The sequence below is a fragment of the Pleurodeles waltl genome, chromosome 3_1 (assembly GCF_031143425.1).
Source record: "Pleurodeles waltl isolate 20211129_DDA chromosome 3_1, aPleWal1.hap1.20221129, whole genome shotgun sequence".
In the NCBI taxonomy this organism is placed as follows: domain Eukaryota; kingdom Metazoa; phylum Chordata; class Amphibia; order Caudata; family Salamandridae; genus Pleurodeles; species Pleurodeles waltl.
The window spans coordinates 1,872,981,334-1,872,994,713 of record NC_090440.1 but is presented as its reverse complement, the minus strand read 5'-3'; positions in this window follow the sequence as shown (position 1 = coordinate 1,872,994,713).

Here is a 13,380-nt window from a genome sequence, read left to right as displayed (position 1 = left end):
TTGACCAACAGCTGTGATTAGCAAACATTACCATGATGTCATGTAGACCCCACCAACAAACTACATCAAAGTGGCTCCTACATGTACCACACCATATGCATGCATGCCACGTGAACTGTCAACAGTTGCCCACAGGTAAATGAGAATCTCAGACAAATTCAATTGCATGCGTGAATTTGTGCAACACAGTAACCATTGAACAAGTAGGAGACCTCATCACCTTCAAAGATTTGCCTCATGGAGCATATCTCAATTACCTGTTGTCATACATTAGTAGGCCAATGCCAAGTTAATTCCCACAGATCCCACACAAGTTCATGCATATATCTATTCATCACATTTACAATACCATAACAATACGGAATGATGAAATGCTGGCATGTTGCTGAAGACTGTAGACAGTAGCCTGAAGAAGGTGACATGAAAATACCCATGTCACACTGGAAACAAATCTACAATACACACTTCACCATCTGTAAATTGCCCTAACGAAGTTATGTAGGTGGTACGAATGTTGCTCAGATATACAACACATTTGGCATGTAAATGTACACTGTAGACAAAATGTGCAAATTGCCAGGGAGATATGTCTCTAAAATCCACCACACAGTGAATCAACTAATCCCAGGGAAATCACCTGTACTGTATGGCACCGCTTACAATGACATACTCTAATTGCATCAGTAGAAGGCGGTATTCCTTTGTATGTTGGAGAGGCCCAGATATCTCAAAGCCCCCCAACATGTTGTCCAATGGAAAGCTACATCACTGTCTCCATTTTGGTCTTGCAAACCCAGATTCAGTGGATACCTGGTTGTACCCAACCAAATATGTTTCAAACCTATCAGCAAGTCAGTCCATGATGCGTGCCAACAGGCAAAAACCTTCCACATATCAATTATTTGCAGAGCACTTTGTTACACGATGGCACATCAATGGCATGGAAATGCACAGTGTGTGTAAAAACTGTAGTCCTACCAGTCATGTCCCTCATTGCTACTGCAGTTGTACATGCCAAATGACACACAATGACACGTGAGGGTATGTGTGAGCCAACAATCAATGGTGACACACACCTGTCCTATGGCACCACATGAAATGTAGCCCCATTACATATGTCTAATTCAAAACACAGTTTAACATGCAAATATATGAGAGGGAATACAGAAATTATCCCAGGAACACAGGTAGACCATGCATGAAACAGTATGCACATTTTCTCAAAAGTGAAAGCTACACATGCTAACATGTAGGCACGAAGAATGTTGGCAAAAGTGATGCCACACAAATCATGTCAATGGACGTTCCACACTTACCAAGGGAAAGTATTGATGTGTAGCTACACCCAAAAAACAATGTATGCTCTGTCACATGTATGATGACCACCTTCATATGACAAACAGTACTGAGGCACCAGCTCTCATCACATTCTGAAGACAAGTGGCCTCTGGGGGGCAGATGCCAATTTACTCACTTTACCAGGCACATGCCTGAGGACAGTGATCCTTCATGTCTTTTTCTTTGGGCTGTAACACTGAGTAGAAGAGGTCTATTGCTTAGAATTTAGGCCCATTGCAGCAACAACCATTACTTGATTGATCAATGTACACAGCCATGTGTTGTCCCTGGAGAGCAAATGTTTGGGTGAGTGTACTCTGTTGCGTCCTTAGTCCCTGGGCCAATAGGCAAGGCACATCAGTATGCACCAAATTCCAGACCTACACAAACAGTTACTCATCTTGTGTGTCCCACATGGTCCATCCCCAATCATCAGGGGGAAATGTCAGAACCTTAGACATCAACTTGGCTATGTGACAGGCAGGAATATGCCCTACACTCACTCTCTTGTGGCTGCTGTGCTCCCCTCAAATGCCCATCAAGCTCCAGGTAAGCCACCGCCAGAATGCGGGCCATTAGAGGGTCATGCTCCAACGTGCTCCCCACCCATGCTGGGAGGAGAGTCCCAGCTGGACCTCCACGATCTTCGGGCCAGCATCTCAGGTCCTCCCACCTCTTGCAACACTGGGAGCTCTGCCGGCTATGGATCCCCAGGGTCCGCACCTTCATGGATGATGGCTTCAGATTAATGCACTACCCTGCTCATGGCCTACAATGACTAAGCAAGCCTACTGACATCAGGTAGCCCTTGCTCCAGCAAAATGTACTGTGATGTGAACCACAATGAAACACTACACACTAATGTGGCTTCTGAACGGCAAGCTCCTTAGATTTGACTGGACAAACACATTTACATTCTGCAACATTGACTCAGTGCATGCAGTCCCATAGTACAGACTTCACCCTTACACTTGAGTGATAATGAAAGGACTGGCATTATGGGTATGGAAAGTGTCTTCTCCATGTATGTGTGCACATGTGGCCTACCAACTGCAAACTCCTGCCACTTCAGAACGGTTTTTTGTGGTATGCACCTGTACCAGAGAACACACCTTTGAACATATGTTTTAAACCTACAGAGATGACATCCAGCATACTAAGGTATGTTTGGTTTAATTTCTGCTATGTAACCAAGCTACTGCATTTCATGTCATGGCCTCCCAGGAATCTACACACTGTCTGCACTGTGATTTTGTCATGTATGCAATATGCTTGTACAGGAAAATTATTACTTCTGTGAAGGTGACAACAGATCTGTAGGAGTAAAGGACCTGTCATGAGTCAAAGACACACATTGACAATGATGCAAAATGCACATATGGACTAGTTCAAGGATTTACCTCAGTACTCGTTCCCAATCTAGTCAATGGACTGAGCCATTCAGGGCATGTTTTGCCACTGGAGCCTCATATAGGACACATGACAGGATCGGCAGAAATCAGGGACTAGGCGCAGTGCCACAGTTACATAGCCACAGCGACTATCCCATAGCCTGGACTGTGTCCTATATTGGGAGATACATTTGACAGGCCCTATTCTCTGCAGGTTAAGCATACAGAACCTACATGACACTCACATGTCCATCACTTCCATGTATGACAGTACATCAGGAATGTGGCCTGTATGGTAACCTGAAGGGCACGGTGAGTCATGATAAGCCTTCCAGACAACAATTTGGCAATGCCAGAAGCACAAAACATTTTGCTTACAAGATCCTCAAATGACTCAGGCACTATGCATACACAGCTCATGCTGTCATGCACATACATGTTGTCTAACATTTGCAACCATCATAAACAAAGAAATATCATGGTATGGCAGTAAAAATCTCCTTGCCTAGTTATGTGCATCCAATTCAAGGAGGATCTAGGGCCTCCAGAAACATCACACAACACAACATATATTACTGATCTCCAATACCTGCACCATGTACATCCCATTGATACCACACAAAGTGCAACAACAAGCACACAGAAGTCCAACCAGCACACAGGTGCACATTGTAGCCCACGAGGAGGGAAAGGATGGTGTTGAACAGAGTCTATTGCGCCTATGAGGTACTTACCTGCTCCTCTTGTGATCCATAGAGCTGATCATACAGGGGAAGGACCTCATTCACAAGCCTCTCCAGCACCTCTGGAGAGAAGGCAGGGGCCCTTTCATCTGCCGGACGTGCATGATTGCTCCGAGAGGTGGCACGCAGCAACTGAAGTGGTGGAGATGTTGCTGGCAGCAGGGTCAGGAGTCAAGTGACTGATTTTGCACAATGCAACGTACACACACGCCATGTACATGGTCATCACCAGCGATGAACACAGCCATTGGGCCATGACCGCCACAGGCAACAATGTTAGCCTATGGCTGTGTCTGCCGCGGTTGGTACTGCCTACCACATGGATGACTTCTGCCAGCAGACGGGCAGTTCCTGTTATCCAGTGGAGTAGGTCATTCATCTGCTATTTTGGCAGTTTGAAATACTGTACATGCCCTGTTAACTGCAACACAACAACAATATATGTTTAGGATCATCACAAACATCCTAAATCTGTCTTGTTGTGTAGGTCTGACTACACAACCACCAGTGTAGTGTGTTGCAGGGCACAGATGACATGTGACAGCGGTGCACGGTCTTTTTGGAGGTCAGAAAAGACTTTCACATTTTGAGGGGCAATTGAGTAGCAGATAGTTGGGTGTTGCCTGAATCCATGTTGTGGACACGTGTTCACAACCATGGGGGTCCCAACTGAACCTTGTGTAGTTGACGGCTGTGATGTGTACTGGGTGTAATGTATTTCAGGTCAGAAATGTTTTGTCACATGGTTTTGCTGATATGCATCATGTATGTTGGTGTAGAAACAGTGACTAATGTTGCAAATCATGTTTATTCACACATAGGTACCCTGGGAAATGGAGGATGCAACAACCTCCTGTCTACCATCCATTGTCAGACCTTCAGACCATGAAGGAATGCCACATCATCCAGCTCTACCATCTGAATAGGCAAACAATAGTGGAATTATTCCATCAGTTGAAGCCAGATCTGATGACAGCTAACAGTAACCCATACTGCATACCACCCATTCTTCATGTCATGTCAGTATTGCACTTCCTGGCCACAGGGTCCTTCTAACATACAGTGGGCCTATCTGGAGATATGTCCCAACCTATGTTCAGTCTAGTGTTGAAAGATTTCCTCTCAGCAATGTTGAAACACACTGACAGCTATATCAAGTTTATCTGACATGAGAATTTAGCCAATGTGAAGGCTGACTTCTATAGTTTTGTCTGCCTCCCACGTGTGGTGGGAGCCATTGATTGAACACATGTTGGCTTGCTGCCACTGCAGGCCACTGAACAAGTCTATCACAACAGAAAAAATGTCGATTACATCAACATGCAAGTTGTCTGTTCGGTAGGATCTCTATATCTCAGACCTCTGTGCACGTTTTCCTGGATCAGCACATGAATCTATAATGGTGAACAGCATCATACCGCAGCTGTTGTCACAACTCCAACCAGCGAGCCTTGCTGGTTGATAAGTCATGTTTGCCCAGATTGTGTGTGAGCAATGTCAAGTGCTATAGTGATTAAGTGAGTGACTCATTGTTGCACTTATGTCCCATTCCTTAACAGGAGACTCACCATATCCAAAGCGTTCTTGGTTATTGACGCCTCTGAGGAATCCAACAATGCCAGGGGAAGTCCGCTTCAAGGAGGCTCATGGAAGAACACAGCAGGCACTGGAGTGGGGTTTTGGGCTCCTGAAGGCCAGATTTTGCTGTCTGGACAGGATTGGGGGAGCCCTCCTCTACTCACCCAGGAAAGTGTGTCATATAACTGTGGCATGCTCCATAATAACGCCCTGGGAGGAATAACTTGTACATCCCAGACGAGGGGGTGCCTGTAGTGCCACCGCATGAAAATCATGAAATACCAACTGAAGATGACAGTGGGGAAGAGGAAGGAGCTGACTTGCAAGAAGATCTCACCCACAGCTACTTCTCATGAGTGTAAGTATGTCATGTGATGTCAAGACTGTGATTGTACAATGATCTGTAGCTGTGAGAATGTGTGGAGTTTAGTTTTTTTAAAGAGTTGTGATACTCTGCAAAAATCAGCCAAGGGCTTTTGACACATCCCCACCTTGATGATGTTGCTTTGTTTGTGTCAGGTTTCTTGCAATGTACTTTGTTTTCCAGTTGTTTGCTATGTTACTTGTGTCATATGTATAGTTTTGACCCACAATCCTCCACCTCCAGCCTAGACAACATCTCTCAAGCAGCAAACACCAGCCACACGTTAACTTGTGGTCACTGATTACCACACAGACCACCGCAGTCATCATGTCATCCATCCACACGGGGCCACCGACCCATTCCCCCACTGGCTTTTCAACATCTTAGCCCACACTATTAGCACAGTACTAACCCACATCCTCAACACCTCCATCTGCACAGCTACCTTCCCGGATAAATGGAAGCATGTAGAGGTCAGACCCCTCCTAAAGAAACCCTCCCATGATCCCATGAGACCTCAAAAACTACAGACTGATCTCCCTGCTCCTGCCCTCTTCCAGGCTAAAGTGCTTGAGAAAGCCATCAACCAACAGCTCACGGACTACCTCAAATGAAACCACCTTCGCAACACCTCACAATCTGGATTCCAGGCCAACCACAGCATGGACACTACACTGATCTCCGCCATGGATGATATCAGGACCCTCCTCTACTGAGGGGAGTCTGCAGCTCTGATCCTTCTGGATCTCTCCACAGTGCTTGATATCACCACACTCTCCTCAACAGATTCCATAACACAGGCATCCAACAAAAAGCCCTTAAGTGGGTTGCCTCTTTCCTCTCAGGTCACATGCAGAGCACCTGCCTTCCTCCCTTCACTTCTACACCCAAGAACATCACCTGCAGCATACCCCAAGGACCTTACCTCAGCCTAACCCTGTTCAACATCTACATGACCCTCCTCTCAGACATCATATCCTGCGGACTCTGTATAGTGTCCTACGCCAATGACACAACTGATCCTCTCACTCACCAAAGACCTCTACAAGGCCAATGCCAACTTCCGCAATGCCATGACCAATGTAGCAACATGGATAAAAAACAGCTGCCTCAAACTAAACACCGACAAAAGGGAAGTCCTGATATTCAGGAAGAACACCTCTGTATGGAACCACAGCTGGTGGTCAGCAGAACTTGGACCACAACCCTTTCCATCAGACTATACAGGAACCTCAGCATCATCCTCGACTGCCAACTATCCATGAAATGACAAGTAAACTCAGTCGCATCCTCCTGCTTCTACATCTTCCGTATGCTCCACCAAATCTTCAACTATCGATACCAGGAAGAGAGTTATGCACACCTTGGTCACTAGCTGCTTCGACTATGGCAGCGCTCTCTATGCCGGAGTGACCTCCTAGCTACCTAAAAGACTCCAGACTCCACAGAACACTGCAGCCAGAATCATACTCAACCTCCCCACACTTCAGGAAACTCCATTGGCTCCCCGTCCAGAAGAGATGCTAATTCAAAATCCTCACACTGGCATTCAAGGATCTCCACAACTTAGGGCCCTCCTACATCAACCATTGGCTGAGCTTCTATGTCCCAGCGAGACAACTATGCTCTGCCTCGCTAAGCCTCGCGCACACACACCCCGCATCCATTCCAACCACAGTGGAAGCTTTTCCTTCTCCTACACAGCAGCCAAGTCCTTGAACGGCCTGTCCCTCCACCTTCGAACAGCTCCCTTTCTGTCAGACTTCAGAAGGAGACTCAAAACCTGGCTTTTCAATGGAGATACCACACCCTCAGCACCCAGATACCCTTAGGGGTGATAGTGCTGCACTTTACAAATGTTATGATTGATTGAAGCCCATAATCCTTGTTTTGTTCTTTGTACAGTTATCTTCACCATGAAATCTTCACTTGGGCATTTCAGAGATGTGACATTGGCAGGTATGTGATGATGTTCAGACATACTAAGTGGACATGGATTGTTCCAGGTAATGTAGGTCACAAAGTTTGGGTGTAGGAGACCTGGCCCAAGACAGCTTGCACTGTGATAGGTAGGACGTTCAGAAGTGTCCATTGGACTTGTTTTGTGTCCTGTGGTGGGCCTGATGCATCATGTGGTCAGAAAACATGTTGTCCTAGACCACGACCAAGTCAGTTTCCCCTTCACATTGGCTTAACACTAGTTTTGTCTGACCTGTATGTAGCTGTAGATGTGTTTCATCATTGTAGGACACAGTCTCTGTGCCACAACACTGGCATATGTTTGTATCATATCACCAGATGCATGATTACTGGATTATAATGACCAGGTGATCAGAAACTGTTGTACTGCCATCTGTCTGAATCTTGGATTAAGTGATGTTGGATTACTTAGTATGTGATAAAGCTGAAGCTGGAGACATCAACCACTTCAGTGTTTGCCTATTCTACAGGACAATGCCTGGCAAATCCCTTCCTTTCTTGGTCTGGAGATCTATTGTATGGTTCAAACGGTCTGACATATCGACATGGCTAAATGTGAAATCAAAATCAGAAGACAATGAGTCAGTGATAGGTGTTTTTTATTGTGAAGCTATGAGCAACAGAATATATATGTGACATGACTCAACTAAAAAAAGATACTTGAAGGGGTCAGTCATGGTGAATGAAATCTTTGGAGTAGATGCCACACCACTGGAAGTCCAAAGTCCAGAGTACTCCTCCCATTGGAAATGGAAGGTGGTTCAGGATCAGTCCACAGAATGAATGTGTGACACACAAAGGAAGATCATAAGGAAGAGCATTATTGCTGGCAGTGGTGGGTGTCTTGCCCTCCGCATCTCCTGGATTCTTTTCTAGACGTCCCCGCTTGCGAGGGGGAGATCAGTTGCTACAGGGGCAGGGGTGCCCGTGGCTGGTTGTTCCTCTGGCAGGGCCTCCCTTCCTGTAGCTGGTGCCAATGTACCTGGGCCTTGTGTTGATGAGTCAAAGGAAGGGAAAGATTGGTTTTGGAAAGCCCTGTTCAAGGTGATGTGAATTTCCCTCACCACCCCTATTAGGGAGGCCATGTTGGAATTGTGGCCTCCATTTGATCACAAATGTCCCTACGCAGCTGCTTTATTTCCCAGAGTTTGGTCAACACCTGGCCCATCACGTCTTCGGACTCCTGATAGTCCCCTAAGACGTGGTTGATGATGTCCTGGCCAAAAGCAGCCCCAATGGCCTCATCCCATGGCCCGCAGCATCCCTCCCATGCCCCTACCCCATGGGCCTGTGCCCTTGCAATAGGGTGCCCTCTCCAACTTGTTCCTGGACCCTCATTGTCTGAAGTGTCTCAGAATCCAGGACTGGAGGGCAGAAGATGGTGGACACTGTGCTAGGGACACAGATTGGGGTGGTGAATTGTTGCCTGGGACTGTTTCCGTCTGACCAGGTTGCCCAGATGGGTCACAACTGTCCTCCACATCCAGACACAGATTCGGGTGGCGAATTGCTGCCTGGGACTGTTTCCGTCTGACCAGATTGCCCAGATGGGTCACAACTGTCCTCCACATCCAGACATCCAGGAGTCCCATCATCGCTGAGGGCTTCATCCAGGGGGGTAATGGCAGTCTGTTCCTTAGCCTCTGTGTGCCCAGCGACAGATCCACCTGTTGATGTAAAACGTTGTTTTGTGGCATCTTCTTCCAACGGTTTAGTGTTACAGTAAGCAGAAACCTTAGACAAAGTTAAGTTGTACTTAATCCACTTGTGGCAAGTAACCATGGTATTGGGTGATTTGACATGATGTATGAATCATGCCAGTCCAATTTGACTGCAGAGATGTGCAGATCAGTTGCACTTTGGAGGATGGCCTCAAAATGACATCTTGCCACAAGTGCAGCCAACACAGTAGACTGTCAAGATAAGGCTTTTGCCCTTTTGGGGCTTAGTTGAGTGGAATGCAGCCAGACCCGGGACTTTGTTGTATATGCTTCTGGGGTCATCATGTGCACAGTGCTGTGTCAATGTGTCTGCTGCTGCTGCCAATCTGGATCTCCTTTGTGTGTTCACTCTGGACTGATCCTGAACAACCTACGATTTCCAATGGAGGAGTACTCTGGACTTTGGGCTCCCAATGATGTTGCATCTGTTCCAATGATTTCATTCTCCATGACTGACTCCATCACATTTGAAGTTGTGTTGAGTCATTTCACATATATTTTCTGTTAGTCATAGCTGCACAATAAAATTACTCTTCACTGACTCATTGCTGATTTCATATTTAGCCATGTTGATATGTCAGACCATGTGAATCATACAATGATGAGCCAAGGTACTTGTTAAAGATGGGATATGTTGCATGTACACAGTGTCCAGCTCGGTATTACAACACTCTCACTCAAACACATACATACAAGTGTCTGCTCAAACTAAAAATGTTATTACAGTCTTCAGCACATAGGCTATCAATTTTTCTCAACTACTGGAAATCATGAATGATTGATTCATATTGAGTAAATTAACCTATTGACAGGTACAGACTCCCAAACCATATAAGGAAGGGATTTGTCTGACATTGTCCTGCAGAATAGACAAACATTGATGTGGTTGATGTCATCAGCTTGAGCCGTATCACATACCACACAAAGTAACTCAACACCACATAATCCAAGATACAGACATTTGGCAGTAAAACAGTACCTGATCACAGGTCCATCATAATCCAATGCCCATACACCTGGTGGTAGAACAAACGTTTGTCAGTGTTGTGGCACAGGCACTGTGGCCTACAATGATGAAACACATCTAGAGCAGTGAACAGGTCATACAAAAATAGTGTTTAGCTAATGCAAAGGAAACATGACTTGGTCATAAGCTAGGATTACATATTTTATGACCACATGATGACACACATGATGCATCACGCCCACCACAGCACACAAACCAAGTCTAATTGGCACTTCGACCTTCCACCCAAACACTGGGTAAGCTGTCTTGGCACAGATCTCAAACACCCAAACTCTGTGACCTATATTACCAGAAACAATCCATGTCAGAACAGCATCATATACCTTCCAAATTCACAACTCTGAAATGCCCATGTGAAGATGTCATGGTGAAGGTACCTGTACAACAAACAAAACAAGGAGTATATTCTTGAAACCGTACATATGACACAAATCACATAGTAAGTATGTGGAAAAAAATACATTGCAAGTAAACTGACACAAACAAAACAACAGGATCAAGGTGGGGATGTGTCAAAAGCTATCTTATCAAGCAGCCTTTGGCTGATTATTGTAAAGTGTGAGCTCCCTAGCTGTATCCAAAACACCCAACTCCACACATTCTCACAACTACAGTTCATTCTACAGTCACAGTCATGACATCACATGACATACACTCATGAGAAGTAGCTTTGGATGAGATCCTATTGCAAGTCAGCTTCTTACTCTTCACCACTGTCATCTTCACTTAGTATTTCATGATTCTCATGCGGTGGCACTACAAGCTCTCCGTCGTCAGGGATGTACAAGATATTCCTCCAAGGGGCGATGCTGTGGAGCATGCAGCATGGCACGGTGATATGACACACTTTCCCCGGTGCGTAGAGGAGGGCTCCACCAGTCCTGTCCAGACACCGAAATCTGGTGTTCAGGAACCCAAAATCCCGCTCCATTGCCTGCTGTGTTCTTCCATGGGCCTCATTGAAGGGGACCTCCCTTGGCGATGTTGGATTCCTCAGCTGCGTCAACAACCAAGGATGGTTTGGATATGCTGAGCCTCCTGTTGAGGAATGGGACATAAGTGAAACAATGATTCACTCACTTCATAATTGTAGCACCTGACATTGCTGACACACAATCAGGACAGACTTGACTTACCAACCAGCCAGCCCTCTCTGGGTGCAGTTGTGACTTCAGCTGGAGTATAGTGCTGTGCCCGTTCCCACTCACCCAAGAGGGTGGACGTCTTCTTTGCCACAGGCACCTCAGCCCCTGTTATCCCTGCTGCCCTTAGTGAGGAGGCTATTGACCTCCTGAGGAATATCTCTGTGGGCCAGTTTGCCATTGTGAAGGCCATCCAGGGGTTGGCCTGCCAACTTCAGCAGACCAATGCTTTCCTGGAAGGCATTCATTGTACCCATGTTTGGCCTACAGGGATCTTTTCAGGCTCTGGTCTGCTCACTCACGGTGGCCAGTCACCTCCCACATTCCTAACCCTTCCACCTTCATCTACCCATCCCAAGCACACAGACACATCAGCACGTTCCCACCTCAGCACACACAAGCAGCACTAATTGACACAGACACCACAAGGCACACCGGCATGCAGGCACTCAACATACACCCACAAACACATCAGCAATCACTTCACCAGACACCACCTCCCCCACCACTGACACACACACCACATCCAGCATACCCACAGACACCACCACAACAGCCAGTGACACATCCACAACACACCATACACCCAGACACCAGGACAACACACATACATACACACACACATCCAGCATACCCTTGGACACCACCCCAACAGACACACAAACATCCACTACATCCAGCATACCGGCAGAAACCACCTCAACAGACACAAAAAAACATCCACAACACCCACCTTATCCTGGCACCACCACAACAAACACACACACATCCACCTTTCTCACATCACCCAGAACTTCCACTTCCCAGCACTCGAAGACATGCAAACGCCCACACTCACACATGCAACAGACACCACCCAAACAGAAGCATACTTCACAAATGCACACAGCGAGGGCATTTACACCCACACCCAAGACAACCACTCCCTCAACCTCCAAATCCCCAACCCCTTCTGCAGTCCCATTATCCCAAGGAGAGTTTCATTTTTGAGCTTGCCCTATCTCCTGCTCCCTCCACCCTCCTCCCAAACCTAAGAGGCCTCCACCCACACCCCAACCCATCACTTCCACATTGAAATCCTCCCCTGTCACACCAGCACACCCTGCAAGAACCCATACCCCTCCCCCCAAGAAGAAGCCCACCCATCCAAAAAAAAGACAACCCCCAAACCCAAGCCCACCCATCCTAAATCCGTACCCATTCCACCCGAGGATGATTCCTGAGGTGCCTGCCCACTTGACGCCCTTTTCCTGTGGAGGTTCCCTGACAGTGATTGGAGTGGTGTGGACACAGTGATGTGCATGGACATCTAATTGGACTGGCAAATGGCCTTTGTTCTGAATAATTTAGAGTTAATAAACCCAAGTTATTGTTTTTTTGGGTACCCATTTGTCCTGCAATTCCTTTGCTACCTTTTTTTAACACTTATTTTTTATTGTCATTTCAAAAATTGCATTCGGTTTTAGAACATGTATTCTCTCACCATTGTATATGCATAATTACTTCAGGTGCACATAGGTCCAGGGCACAGGCCCGGGCTTAACAGCAAACTTGTTTTAAATATTATAATATCACATTTTTAAGATATGCCGCCAGTATGTAGTAAGTAGAAGTGCTTTCCGCATGTTGGTATATTGAGGCCATGGCCAGGCTAGGGCCCATTTATGGGCAGTCAGGGAGGTGAGTATTACGTGTTGCCATGTCAGCCAATGCATTCTTGCCATCTATACAGAACTAACCAAATTTAAGGGTCTAAAAACTATAAACTGTAAACTCACCTATGGTGCGCACACATCTCAGGTGCCCTAAGCAGCCGTATCTTAGCTATGTTGTACCATCCTTGCAGTACTAAGTAAAGAAGTTGTGAGGCGAAGTCAATGGGTGGGCGGGTAGATGTAAGGAGAAAGTGGGGGGGAGGTTGTTGCAAGCTCCCAGCCCACCTGAGCTGGACTCTTCTCCCCGGGCCCGGTAATTCCCACTCATCTATCACTTCAGTCCACAGAGGAGCTATTGGTCTACGCCTTATCCCTTTACTATCCTCCCTTCTCAGGGCCCTCCCTCCACTCTGGCCCACCTAGTAACATCCGCACTCCATG